This window comes from Macrotis lagotis, chromosome 1, assembly GCF_037893015.1.
Source record: "Macrotis lagotis isolate mMagLag1 chromosome 1, bilby.v1.9.chrom.fasta, whole genome shotgun sequence".
Lineage (NCBI taxonomy): Eukaryota > Metazoa > Chordata > Mammalia > Peramelemorphia > Peramelidae > Macrotis > Macrotis lagotis.
Genome location: NC_133658.1, coordinates 900,887,930 through 900,903,374, shown reverse-complemented (window position 1 = coordinate 900,903,374; position 15,445 = coordinate 900,887,930). Strand labels below are relative to the sequence as shown.

Sequence of the window (15,445 nt, the reverse complement as noted above, 5' to 3'; positions counted from 1 at the left end):
TGGGTATTTATAAAAATCAAAATGACTTATTCCTCAAAATTGTTCTTTTAAAACTGTGATGTTTAAAAAGTTTGAGGGCAGCTAGGTGGTGCAGTGGATAGAGCACTGGCCCTGGAGTCAGGAGTACTTGGGTTCAAATCTGGTCTCAGGCACTTAATAATTACCTAGCTGTGTGGCCTTGGGCAAGTTAATTAACCCCATTGCCTTGTAAAAAACAAAACAAAAAAGTTTGGGAGAATTTCTGGGTAACTAGTCATTTAATAATAATGCTAGCATTTTTATTAATAAAAGAAGTTAGTGGCACTCTTGAATGCCAAAGACCACTTTTGGGATAGATACAATTTATATGCTTTTGGAAGAGTACTGTTTCTGAGAGTGACAATCAACTCTGATTGGTTAACAATTTTTTTTTAAGAAACCAATATTTATTTTCCATCAGCATTTTTCCAACACTATTAGAGCATCTGGGTAAAACTTAGGACCATTCTGTGGTAGTTCCTACCTATTCAGTGGCCTGAGCAGTAGGAGCTGCAGACCAGTCCTCAGTAGCTGGCTGAGCACTCCAATCTTCAGTAGAGAACTGCTGAATGGGAATAGATGGCACCTGGACGCCCTCAGACCAATCAGCCACCTCTGGCTGAGCAGCAGTGAATTCTGGGGCAGGTGTGGTCCATTCACCCTGAAATTCCTCCTTTGTCACTGCCTTCTCAGCAGCAGCCTGCTCTTCCTTTTCAATCTCCTCTGGATCTCTGTAGAAGTAAATATCAGGCATGACCTCCCATGGGTGCTCACGGGAGATGGTACCACGCATCCGCAGGACTTCTCGGGCCAGCATCCACCACATCAGACCCACTGAGTGAGCTCCCTTGTTGTTACATGGAATGGCATTGTCCACATAGAGAAATGGGGAGTCTGTGTTGCACAGTGCAATGGTTGGAAGGTTAACATATGATGCTTCAGTCAAAGGCTGATGATCTGCCCGAGGATCAGTGACCACCAAGAGGCGAGGCTCCCTGAAAGCTGCCTGGATCTGGTTAGTGAAGGTGCCCGGGGTGAAGCGTCCAGCAACAGGTGTGGCGCCAGTGGCAGCAGCAAATTTCAGAACAGCTCTCTGGCCAGTGTTCCTGGATGAGATGACACTAACATCAGCTGGATTTTCAGTGGCAATAATGGCACGAGCTGCCAGCAGAAGCTTTTCCCAAGTTCTCTTCAAATTAATGATATAGATGTCGGCACTCTTCCTTTTGTAGATATACTGTTCCATCTGGAAGTCCAAATGGGTGCCACCCAAATGGGTGCCTGCAGTGAGGAATTTGAGGACATCCTCCTCCTTCATCTGCAAGACATCCAGGGCTCCCAACACTGTGAACGTCTCTCTTGAAAGTTACGACAGAAACCGCGAACAACGCGGTATGGACCCCTCTTCCAGGCATCGCGGACAGCTTGGTTAACAATTAATGAGAGAATGACTATTACAATGAGAGGTAGAGCTATTAATTTTGATTATATATTAGAAATATGTATTTATAAATTCTAAATTACTCCCAACTTGGGGAAATCTAGACAAAAAATTTATATTCCCCTGCCTAAGACAAAGAGATAGGAGTTTCACTTTAGATTAAATTCCTTGTAAAGTTAGTTAACTGAGGAGTTAATTCAATCTCATTATCAATAATGTCCTTCAAGAGACTAACCTTTGAAATGGGTTACAGAAAAAGGGGAAACTCTGGATCTCCCAAATCATTGGTTGTTAATGATTATTTCTCTTACAATGTTCTCTTGGTTCTGCTCATTTCACTTTTCATTATTTCATGCAAATCTTTCCATGTTTTTCTAACATCATCAAGCTCATTTTTTTCTTATAGCATGGTAGTATTTCATCACAATCATATACCACAACTTATTCCTCCATCCCCTAATTGGTCACCATTCCCTCAATATCCAATTCTTTGCCATCACAAAGACAGCTGCTATAAATATTTTCAAACATGTAGATTCTTTTTCTTTTTCCTTAATAATCTTTGAAAATAGGTCTAGTAATGTTATCGATGGATCGAAGGGCATGGGCAGTTTCATAACTCTTTGGGTATAAATCCAGATTCCTCTCCAAAATGGTTGGATCGGTTCACAACACCAATAATGAATTAATATCCCAATTTTTCCATGTTCTGTTCAACATTTGTCACTTTTCTCTTTAATCGTTTTAGTCAGTCTGGTAGGTATAAAATGATATTTCAAGGTAGTTTTAATTTAAAATTCTTTAATAATGCTTTGACCATTTTTGATATGACTATAAATTATTTTAATTTCTTTATCTAAAAACTACCTAATTCATATCTTTTCGACCATTTATCAATTGAGGAATGACTCATCGATTTTACAGATAAGGAGACCCTTATCTGAGAACCTGTCTATAAATTTTTCTCTCTAATTTTCTTTTGATCTTGGCTGCATTTATTTTATATTCATTTTTTAAAAATTGAGTTTCAAATTGGAACTCCCTCCCTTCCTTACTTCTCTACTCCCCAGGACAGTAAACAATTTGATATAAGGTATACATGTCCAATCATGTAAAACATAAAATGCCACATTAGTCATATTGTGAAAGAAGATATAAACTCTCTCTCTCTCTCTCTCTCTCTCTCTCTCTCCCTCTGTATATCTACTGCTAGAATGGACTATGTGAGTTGCTGAGGACTTTCCTCCTCTCTATCTGGAGACCCACACATCCTACCATTAAACTCTGTTCTCTTCCTTGGAAGGCTCATTCTCCTGATCTTTTGAAGGTTGCATGATTATGACCATATCCACCATCAATGAAAATAAAGAATAATCTCAACAAAGTCAATCCATAAATTGATCAGCATTTATTAAGTACCTACCATATTTCTCAACTCTGGGTCAAAGACTAAGCAGGGCCATGAGTTGAAACAGACCAGAGAGAGAGAGAGATCAAGACCTGAAGACCTCCTTAGCTTCTTGTACTTCAGCCAGTCTGGGAAGAGTCAAAGACCAGAGAATGGTCCTAGTCGACTACTGTCTTCTGGAGGCATCCAAGTTTGAGTAGCAGAGTTAATTAGTTAGATTCTTCTATAGTCATATGGTCAGCAGATTGGAGTACACTCTGAACCCCAGATTGGATTTCTTCTGTTGGATATCATCACACATAAAAGGTTGCATCACACATGAATGATTGTATCAGCACCTTCCTATCCCCTTACACCGAACTGAATTGAATCAATTGAATTGAACTGACTTTAATTTAATTTAATTTTACATGACTCTGGATTGGTGTAAGGGGTTGAAATCTGAACCTTGGCTCTGTTACAGCAGTAAAGTCTAGACCCAGATTACATTATTGTTTTCAATATTCATCCTTGTTTTCTAAGAGAGCATTATAGGGTAATGTGATAAGAAATTTTTGGCATAATTTTCTTATGCCATTTCCTTAAAATAAACACATCACATAACTGAGTAGAATCTGCAGAATTAAGCTGAGATATCAAATTTAGCCCAGGTGATTAACTGGTCAGTTTGCTAGGGAGCACAGTGGATAGAGAATTGGACCTGGAGTCAGAAAGACTTGAGTTCAAGTACGATCTCAGATACTAGTCAATTAACCCTGTTTGCCTCAGTTTCTACATCTGTAAAAGGAAAAGGCAAACCACTGCAATATCTCTGCCAAGAAAATCCCTTGCTCATTCCCCTTAACAAAGAATAAAAGGGTATTTACTAAAGAAGACAAGGAATAGATTAATAATCATCATCTATAATTAAAGTTGTTTGTTCCTAATCTTTCACCTCCTTCTCTTCACCAAACTTAGAACCTGATCTTTATTTAGTCCTGCACTTTCTTTCTTTGTTTTTCCATCTTCCTTTCAAACTAGACTTGGAGTTTATTTTCTTTGTGTCAATTCTCTCCCCAGTGTTCTTCTTCTTCCTTTCCGGGTTGAGCTTAATGTATTTCTATCCCAAATTCTTTCTCTATATATGTCTTCAACCATCCTTTGTCTAGTTCATTTAAGCATTCTAATACGTGAGATTATTTTTTCCAACTCTCTTTTCCACGTTTGTATATTTTTTACTCTAGTACCCCATTTGTTTGGGGGTACTCTTCTCATTCTTCCTTTTTCTTAAAAAATCAGAAAAGTCATACCCAGGATCATGTGTACCCCATTTAAGTCTCCTTGTGACTTTTGAATATAGTAGTATTTTCAGGCACTTGTCTTCCCCCCCCCCCCCATTAGAAGGTAAATACTTCATCATGATTTAACTTCTTCCAATTGCTAAAATGCATTTACCTTTCTAGGTTCATCTTGCCTCTTGCATCGACATTCAAGTTTTTCACTGAGTTCTGGTCTTCTCATCGGGAATGGCTGAAAGACTTCTATGCTATCAAAAGTTCATCTTGTCCCTCAATTTTTCAGGGTATCATATTTGTGCTTATAAGTCTTATCTGTTAACTTTTGGAACATAATGTTCCCAAGTTTTCTTTCCTTTGAAGCGGTTTCAGCACAATCTTGTATGACCATGGCTATGGTCCTTTAGTATTTTAATTCTCTCTGATTGCTTCCAGTATTTTTTTAAAACATAGAAATTCTGAATTTTAGTTGTCATAGTCCTAGATATTTTCAGTTTGATATTTCTTTTAGGAGGATTCTATTTTTGCCTTGGTCATAGATCTGGGCATTTTAATGTTTTCTTGAAATATTCTGTCCAGGCTTATTGTTTGTGCATGGTTTTTAGGGAGTTTAATTATTCTTAGATTATCTTTCCTCAACCCATTTCCCAGATGAGTTGTTTTTTTAAATACTAGCTTACTTTTTTATATTTTTTAACCTTTTGACTTTTTTGGATGTAAGGCATTGCCTCTTTTATATATGAACAGTTTGGTTGCTAAGAGGAACAAAAAACAATTTTCATATGGAAAACTGACATGATCAACTATGAAGAAAATGTCTCCAGATAAAATATTGAAACAGACTGTTCTGAGGGCAATCTAGAGAAAGGCTTCTCAGATAGAATTAATTGAGAGAATCTGCTTAAAACCAAGCAATGGTGGCTTCAGGGCACTGTGGTTCATTAGATCCCTGACATATTAGTATTTTAGAGTTGTGAAATTTATAACTGAGAAATTATAAATAAAATTATTTGGGGCAGGGGGTGATAGGGTGATTAAGGATAACATCATAAATTAGAGGAGCAAGGAAGAAATCGCCTTTCAGATCTAGGGAGTTTATAATCAAACAAGGGATCAGAAGGCAAAATGGAAAATTTTGCTACAAAAAATTTAAATATTTTTGTATCAACAGAATTAAGTGGAATAAAATTAGATGGGAAGAAGGTAACTGGAGAAAAATCTGTGCAGCAAATTTTTCTGATAAAGGTCTCACTTACAAGATCTATAAGAAACATTCAAATTGATAAGAATAAGAACTACTGACCTTTGATAAATGGTCAAAGGATATGAACATATAGTTTTCTTCTTTAAATTGATATTTTTTATTTTTTCAATTACATGTTGTAGAAGTTTTTTTTAACATTCATCCATATACATATGCATATTTTAAAGTTACATAATTTCCTTCCCCCCTCCCTTTTCCCCACTTCCCCCTTCAGCAGCAAACATTCTGGTGAATGTTATACATATTTGTGTTTAAAATGTATACAGATTAGTAGTGTGTGATCTGACTTACATGAGATAGGAAAGAAATACATAAGAGAAATTTTCAAAAGTGATTGGAGTGTTTATTCAGATTTTGTAGGGTTTCTGTTGTTGCTGTTTTGTTTATCTTTCTCTGGATGGGGACAGCATTGTCCAGTTGTCTCAGTTCTCTCAACTGCTGAGGAGAGCTGCTTCCATCAAGGTTGATCAATTCACAATGTTGCTGTTAACGTGAACATTGTTCTCTTGGCTCTACTCCCCTTGCTTGGCATCAGTTCCTATAACTCATTCTATGCTTCTCCAGACTCTGACCTCATGGTTTCTTATAGAACAATAGTATTCCATAATATTCATATGTTATAACTTCTTCAACCGTTCCCCGGTGATGGGTATTCCCCCAATTTCCAATTCTTTGTCATGACAAAAAGAGCTGCTATGAATATTTTGGAAGAGAATATATAGTTTTTTAGGGAGGAAATCCAAGCTTTCAGTAGCCTTATAAAAAATGCTTGAAATCACTACTGATTAAATGCAAATTGAGGCTTCACTTTAACACTATTAGATTGATGAAGTTAAGCAAAAAAAAAAAAGGAAATGACAGATATTGAAGGCAAAGAAGACTCATTAATGCACAATCAATGAAATTGTGAATTAGGATGATCATTATGGAAGCAATTTAGAATAATGCCTCAAAAGTTACTAGATTATACTTTATGCACATTTTATGACCCACCAATACTACTACTACTGTCCTATTGCCCAGTGAGATTTAAGGGAGAGGAAATGATCCATATGGGCAAAAATATTTATAGCAACTCTTTTTGTAGTGATGAAGAATTGGAAACGAAGGGAATGTCCATCATTTGGGGAATGGCTAAACAAATTAAAGTAAATGAAGGTAATGGAATACTATTATGTCACAAGAAATTATGAAAAAGGGGCAGCTAGGTGGCGCAGTGGATAGAACACAGCCCTGAAGTCAGGAGTACCTGAGTTCAAATCCGACCTCAGACACTTAATAATGACCTAGCTGTGTGGCCTTGGGTAAATCATTTAACCCCACAGCCTGGCAAAACCAAAAAAAATTAATAAAAAATTAAAGAAATTATGAAAAAGACAATTTCTGATAAACCTGAGAAGACTTGTTTGAACTGAAGAGTGAGGCAAGCAGAATCAGAGTGATTTTCATAATTACAGTGAATATGATTCCACTCTACCCTGTCTGGCTCTTACTACACAATGTGGGTGGGTGCTCTTTTTTTGTGTTGTGTTTTTTTAGGTTTTTGCAAGGCAAATGGGGTTAAGTGGCTTGCCCAAGGCCACACAGCTAGGTCATTATTAAGTGTCTGAGGTCGGATTTGAACTCAGGTACTCCTGACTTCAGGGCTGTGTTCTATCCACTGCGCCACCTAGCCGCCCCTGAGACATAGCTTTTGAACATGGATAATACTAGAATATGTTTTGCTTATTTATGTATATTGTTACAAAGGATTTTCCTCCTTCATTTTTTAATGGGGGATGGGGGTGGGAGGGAAAGAATTTAAATTTTTATTAAAATTTTAAAATCAACAAATAAATAAAAGAAGACACAGAAAGCTATGAGAAAAACTGTTTGTAGGAGCCAGGCTCTAGAGTCTAAATCCTTACAGGGGGACTGAGATGATGAGAAGGCTTAACAGCTGTTTTGGGGGCCATTCTCTGAAATAGAGACTAGAGAAAGCTGGGTCAGCAGAGAGCTTTGGCTGCTGAGAATTGGAGGAGAATTGAATCCTGCTCTCATATCCGGCTCTATGAGTTTGCACTTAGCACCATCTATAGCCAGAGAGAGGATTGATCTCCCAGGAATGCTTCCTTGATCTCTATGGTCAACTCTGAGGGGGAGAAAGAGCGATGACAGATTTTGAATTGACTTTTGCTGGGGAAGGGCTTTGATTCTGAATTGACTGGACAAAAGCAGTTTTTGTTTAGTCATTTTCAGTCATGTTTGACTCTTTGTGACCTCATTTGAAGTTTTCTTGGCAAAGATACTGGAATGGTTTGCCACGTCTTCTCCAATTCATTTTACAGATAAGGAAACTGAGGCAAAGGATAAAATGACTTGCCCAGAGTCTCACAGTAAGTTTCTGAGGTCAGGTTTGAATTTTGATCTTTCTGACTCCAGATCCACCTAGCTGCTCCACATGGCAGAGTCTCCTGCTATTTGCAGATCTGAAAAGTTATAAATCTCAGTTTTAAGGAACTGCTTTTACTGAAAAAAAAAAATAAAATGTTAATTTTATTTGTGTCAAAATATTAACACTTAGGGGACAGCTAGGTGGCACAGTGGTTACAGCACCAATCCTGGAGTCAGGAGGACCTGAGTTCAAATCCGGCCTCAGACACTTAATAATTACTTAGCTGTGTGGCCTTGGGCAAGTCACTTAATCCCACTGCCTTACAAAAACAGAAACAAAAATATTCACACTTTCTAGTACTCCATTAAGGGTGGCTAAGAGATGAAAGAGTTTATATCACTGTTTTAAAGCAGAAGAGCCTTGCCTAGTGGGATTGCAGTGAGGGAAAGAATGGTATTGACTTTGTGTGGGTGGATTATTCCCAAGTCTTACAATTTAGAGTTTCATGTTTTCCCTCAGATACGGGCTTTCCTGTTGCTCATATACCTGACGCTAGCCATCTTAAGTGTGTGCTGACTCACTTTTATGTAAAGGGTGTGCTAATGGGTGGATTGCAATGTTTTGATTAGTCCTATTTTTACTTTCTGTTGAGTAACTGTGATGTTTGAGGATTCCTGATTTTGTTTTCTAATGAGTAAATTTTATGATTATTTTTGCTTTCACCTTAGTAATCATTAAATAAACATTTTATGCGTAAGAGTTAATAGTGTTATGGTGAAGATTTTCTGGAAGTTGAAAATCATTATTATCTCTAATCAGGAATTAGTTCTGTCCCCTAGAGTGACCCTAACAGGTTCTACTCTGACGTTAAGGGTCACATTAGTTATAAGTTGCCTACAAGGCCCTCCAGCACTTGAGAGTGTCTCCTTTGTGGCTCCCAGGAGTGACCAACTGGTCCCTGTCATTCTATTCTCCCCTCTCTTCTGCCAAATGAGGGCCATGGACCGGCTTCAGGTTCTCTGTTGTAAAGCTAAAGCTCTCTAATCATCAGCTCCCCAACTCGACTCACACTTCTGGAAAGACAAGAGCTAATGGAGAAGGTAGTGACGTATATCTTTCATTGCAGGCATTTACTCAAGGGTCTAAAGTACCCAATCTAAAGAGATTTTTAAAAAATGAAGATTATATATGACTGATCTTACCTAGTTTCTCCTAATCATGTTTGGTGCACCCTGTGTAATTTCCTTGTGTTCCCTTGTTTGTGATAGAGAGGTGCAGGATGGGACCACATGAGAGAAGGTAACCTTTCCTAGAAAAGACCATTGTGAAAACTCTCTAACTGGGGGTATTTTCCGAAGCCGCTCATGTTTCATAAATATACTTCTAAGTGTCCCCCCGAGCTTTTGGGCTGGTCTTCTTTTCCCTCTATACTTTATGATTAGTTTTCTTTTCAATTTCCATGGGTTCAATGATCATTTCTTTTTTTTTTTTCTTTTTTTTTTTAGATTTTTGCAAGGCAATGGGGTTAAGTGGCTAGGTAATTATTAAGTGTCTGAGACTGGATTTGAACCCAGGTACTCCTGACTCCAGGGCCGGTGCTTTATCCGCTGCACCACCTAGCTGCCCCAATGATCATTTCTAAGCAGAGGATTCCCATAGCTATGTCTGTCTAGCTTCAACCATTCTCCTGACCTCCAGTCCCACGTCACTAAATATAGTAATGCCTTTTAGATATTTTAAAGGGAATATGCCATAGGCAACTCAGACTCCACATGTCCAACTAAGTTACCCACTAAGTTCATCCTTCTTCAGAACTAGCCTATTTCTACTGAGGCCAATACAAACCTCCTAGTATCCCAGGCTCACAACCAAGAGGTCTTCCATGGCTTCTCATTCTCACTTGAGTACTTTCCACCATTACATCACTCCTACACATCGTATCATCCCCTTCTCTCCCTCCACACATTTACCTCCCTGATATAAGCTGTCATCATCTCTCACCTGGACTAATTGCCTTCCCTACCCCAAGTCTCTCTCCCCTCCACCCCGATAAAATAATTCTCTGCTTGGCTGGCAAAAAATGAGCTGGCCACGCCACCTCCCTGGTCAGCAAACAGTAATAGCTCCCTATTGCCTTCAGGACTGGATATAGATTTCTCTATTTGGCGCCTGGAGTTCTTCAGTATTTGGCCTCTTCCTGCATTTTTAGTCTTTTTCATACTTTACTTCCCTCTAAGCCTTCTCTGATCTAGCTTTATTCATTCCCTCCTCATCTCTGACTTTTAGTTTTCCTACAAACCCACCTCAAATCTCAGCTTTTCCAGGAGGCCTTTCCTGGTGTCCCCCCACTGCTATTGCCTTTCCCTTTGCAATTACCTTCCCTCTACTCTACAATTATCTTGTATGTTCCAAATTATTTATATATTGAATGCTCAATTAGACTATACTTTTCTTGAGGGAAGGAACTGTATTACATTTGCCTTTTTGGGGGGGTGGGTAATCTGAGCATTTAGCACAGCTCTGTAACCTAGTTTTAGGTAAATGCCTATGGATGGACTGAGATACAAGTACTCTGTTTCAGTCCCAAAAATGTAAAAAATGTAACATCTTTATCAAAGGCTTAAACAGTTTCAAAAGGAAAAGTAAGTCAACGTTCAGAATAGAACTCTGATCTCTCTCTCTGATGAAAGAATTAGGGTGATGCTTGAATAAAGATAGAAGACCCTTTGACCAATGCAACTGAGTGTAGCAGCACCAAATAGGTTGTTGTTAAGTTACTAATTCAGAGCTACTTAAAATCCTTCACCTAAACTTTATATCCTTCATTTAAACTTGACCTTGGAATTTTGCATTTGTTTCATGTTTACTATAAAATTATAAGTGGTTGTGGTTGTAGTGTCAATGTTTGATGGTGGGAGAGGATTCTGCCTTTTTGCAATTCTTGCTCTCTAAACAGAGATGTTTAGATATCAATAAATGTATTTCTGATAGACTCGTGCCAAATGAGCAGAGTACTGAGTTTTTCTTCTCTACCCTGAAGGGTGTGGGAGCATTAAAACGAGGTTGTGTTTCTGGAATCCAAGGTCTCCTGACAGGAGACCCCAGAGATCTGGACATGCTACCAAGCTCTCTGTTTCATTCAAGCTCACGTTGTCTTTGCCTCTGGAGATAGATCCATCTTGCACCCTCCGCAAAGGCTCAGGGATTTGCTGTAGCATTCTAACAACCAGGGTATCTGTCATTTTGCTCAAATGCAGTAGGCAGCAACTGCAGCAACCACCCATCCCATGGACAGGTGTAAAAGGGAGGAATCATGGCCTAGAAGTCCTTCAAAGTCAAGGATCAGCCAAAATGGGAAGCAGTCAGTGTGTTCACTTGAGCCCCAGTGTCCCAACTGTATAACTCCCTAGTTCATTTCAAGCCATGATCTGGAAATAGTATCAGAGAGTTGTAGAGTTGAAAGAGTCCTCAGAGGCCATCAAGTCCAACCTCCTCATTTTAAAAGAGACACCTAGAACTCAGAGTATCTACAATACCATCTTTGTTATTGAGTTGTTTCAGTTATGTCTGACCCTTTTTGACCCCATCTTGGGATTTTTCTTGGCAATGATACTGGAATAGTTTGTTGTTTCTTTCTCCAGTTCACTCTACAATTGGGGAAACTGAGGCAAATAAGATTAAGTGGCTTGCTAGTTAATCCTAGTGTTTTATCCATTGTGCCTCCCTCATAATGGAAATCTCAGACACCATCTCTTAACAGAATATATCTATGCCTATTACTTAGTTCCAATTATTCCATCATTCTTTCTATTGAGGGAAGTGTTAGTACAGTAGATAGGAGAATGGAAGGTGGAGTCAAGAAGATATGGGTTCAGATTCTACTGCAGAAACTTGAATTATAGAGTCACTTAATTTCTTTGTGCTTCATTTTCTACAGCTATAAAATAAGAATGTTGGCTTCGACAGTCCATCTCATCCAGCTTTAAATCTATTTTTCCCTTTTTTGTCATATTCTTCACACTCTAATTTATTGACTTTTCCTCTTCCTTCCTTCTCTCCATTCATCTTTTATTCTTTCAAAAATCATTTCAAGTGCCCTGCAAATATGATGAGGGGAGAGGTGGTCTTTCAACTTGTTCACTTCCTCCTCTAAGAGGAAGTCAAGTCTGCCAACCACCCTGTGCATACACAAATATTACCCGACAAAGGTAGGAAAGTAAATATTCTCACCCTATACAAATCATTACAAAATCACCCCGATCTCTATACTTGTTAGACCTGTTTGGTTTGTGTGTGTATGTGTGTATATGTGTGTGTGTGTGTGTGTGTGTGTGTGTGTGTGTGTGTGTGTGTGTGTGTGTTTGTGAATCAAAATCACTGATGGCTAACTCCATTGCCTAGGCTTATTCACTTGAGGCTAGCTCAACTCATGCAGCTTGTTCATGCATGATGAACAGTAATGATAGACTTTGATAATAGATCACAGGATAGACTTTGTCTAATGCTTTGCTGACAGCCATATATCTCTCTAGCATTTTCCTGATTCCCCAACCTGATAATTCTGTTGGAAAGGAAATGAAGGGAGTCTGGAATGACAAAGCCACACCAGAGCCTTCTCAGAAAGATATTTGCTAGGATATTGTTATATAATAAAAATCCAGCCTTCTCTGATCTATAAATAGAGGATTCCTTCCCCTTCCTATTTTGGAAAATTGGATTGTTTGTCCTACAAATTTTGTAGCATCTCTTATTCTCATACAATTTTCTATGGATTACTAAAAACAGTGAATTACCAATCTCAACCATCAGTGCTCTCTGTCTCTTGGGAAGTAGTTATATGTTGACTTTGTAACCCAGGTTGACTAAGGGCAATATACAATTATCTAATAATTTTAGTTTTTCCCTTCCCAAATGAGTGTCTTAGAGAAAACAGACAGGGCCATGAAAACAGGGATGATCCAGCAAAAGAAAATGAGGTCAGAAGGGGAGGAGGAGAACCAAGACAGAAAACTCAGAGAGGAGGAAGAAATAGTCATAGGCTGCAGAGAGATGAAGAAGGTTGAGGACTGAGAGGAGGTTGAATTGGGCAAAAAAGAGTGTTTGCGCCTATGAGGAGGAAGTTTCTATGGGAGGATGAGGTTGGAAACCAGATTATAAGGAGTTAAGAAAGGAATAAGAAGAAAGTGTGGGTTTTCTAGTAGTAAAATAATTTTAAGAGAAAGAAAGCTAGTGGGAAAGGTAGCTTCAAATAAAGGGTTTGAGAGAGTGGGGATGACATGGGAGAGTGTGTAGGCAACAAAGGAGTCACAGGCATACATACATAAACAGTTACACACACACACACTTTTTAAAAATTCATTTTCCAAGAATTGATGTATGTTTTCTTTTTACTTCTTTATAATCTCAAAAAGTTCAGGGAAGTGATCCTTGAGAAAGTTAAAACCATGGCACAAGCATCCACTAGCCTCCAACCACTGCAATGCATTCTCTTTCTGGCCTGTTTCCATTATGTCTCTGAGTAATGCACACAAGTTCTCAGTTGGACATAGACATTTGTAAGAGGAGGAAAGCAGCCCTTCAATGTTTGGGTAGATACCAAGACAGCTGGGAGACATTGTGACTCCTGAAAGGCAGTCCACTTTCTGAGAAACTAACTTGTTTCCAGAAGCTTGTTTGATTATTATGACTGGTGTGTGGCCCTGGAAGGGGAAGGACATTTTGCCAGCTATGGGAAGATTGTAATCATTGGTGACCAAATATGAAGTTGAATGACTCATCGGCTGAGTCACTTCACAAAAGGGAACCTAGAACTGAGGCAAGAGCTAGTCGAAGATGGGAGACAGAATTTAAAGATTAATTTGAGAAAAGAGAAGTTAAGATGCCTTTGTCTGTTCTGCATAATATAATAGAATATAACATATGAAGTAATACAATAGGCGTGATGTGATGTAATATAATGGAATAATAACATAAACAGATAATATGAAATGTCATACAACATCATATAACCTGCCATGGAAACTACCTGAGAACCAGATGAGCAGAGCCGAGTAATGACTAGAGATTTCAGAGAACTGTTTTGTTGAGATAGCTAAAGCTGCCTCACTGCCCAGCTAAGTGGGGATAGGAGGAGGAGCCTGAATGTTTCTGGGGACCTTGAAGCAACCTGAATTCTACTCTCTGCAGAGTGCAGAGGCTCAGATGTGGCCCCCACAGAAGGTTGACAAGTATATACACTTTTTTATGAAGACAAAAAAGATATCAGGGTGTCTCATCCAGAGTTGTGAGGTACCTCAGGGACATTCCTCAAATAAGTTCCTCCCTGTTAAATCCCTATAAGTTTATGGCCACTTTCCCCCCATGGCCACTATGTGTACTGGTGGGACCCAGATTCAAAGGGGTAGTTATATATTGCTCTTGCCTTCTAGTTTAACAAATGTTTCATGATCAAGAGTGAATGGTGGGGGGCAGCTAGATGGGGCAGTGGATAGAGTATTGGCCCTGGAGTCAGGAGGACTTGAGTTCAAATCTGGTCTCAGACTTAAATTACCTAGTTGTGTGACCTTGGGCAAGTCAGTTAATCCCATTGCCTTAAATAAATAAAATTAAAGAAAAAAGAGTGAAAGGCATCATCCTGGCTGCTATATTTAAATCAGAGGCACATTAGTGGGGGCCTAGAAGTCACAGCTGTGAGTAGTCAACCTAGAGCTTCCCCACACCAGCATCACCACTAAGCAGAGGCATGGCTGCCTTTTGGGGGAACCAGTGACCTGTCAGAATGGATACAGGTGGGATGAATGAACCCACCCAGAGAGACTAGGTGGGGATTGGACCATATTTCTATACTACATAAAGAAATTATGTTAGAAAACCATTTGTAAACTAAAAAAAAAATCCTTTCTCTTAAAAAAAATGTATTGAGGGGTGGCTAGGTGACGCAGTGGATAAAGCACCCGCCCTGGAGTCAGGAGTACCTGAGTTCAAATCTGGTCTCAGACACTTAATTACCTAGCTGTGTGGCCTTGGCCAAGCCACTTAACCCCATTTGCCTTGTAAAAAAAATAATTAAAAAAATGTATTGATATTGCTTTCTATAAATGTAGACTCCTTAAAGCTCTATTATTCTTTCATCAAAAGAACCTGCCTCAAGGTCATTTTCCTTGGCAGTAGTCAGGTTATTTGGAGACAAAAGAGCCCTGTTAGGTGATCCTGCTAATGGCTTTAGATCACTTAGGTAATTTGTCACTTATCACTCTATTGCCTTACATTCCTAAATGGTGGAAATTTTTTTTTCCTCTTTTCAAAATTTATGGCAATACTTTCCAAAACCTAGGTTATTTTTTTAAAATGCACCCTAGTTTCAACAGATAACATTTCCACATGTTGAAGAGGTTAGAAATTTAAGTTTTTGGTCTTGTTTCTGCCATCCTATTTAGCCAGTCACTGCCCTAGAATCCCTTAGAACTGAAAAATTGAAGCTTTGCTAACGGATTCACAAATGGGATTTCTCTTATATTAAAAAAAAGTTATTACCCCTCATCTGTTATATTATTCCCTTCCCTGATCTGGTACGTCAGAGAGTGATACAAAGAATTTTTCCCCAAAAAGGACTTCCAGACCAAACATCTCTTCATTTCCCAATTGGCTGCACTCCTTTGGACCAGAA

General features: G+C 38.7%; 1 pseudogene; it reads right to left on the bottom strand.

The window, feature by feature from the left end:
- Positions 1-475: 475 nt before the first annotated feature.
- Positions 476-1,336, bottom strand: LOC141508550 (small ribosomal subunit protein uS2 pseudogene; annotated as a pseudogene).
- Positions 1,337-15,445: the final 14,109 nt, after the last annotated feature.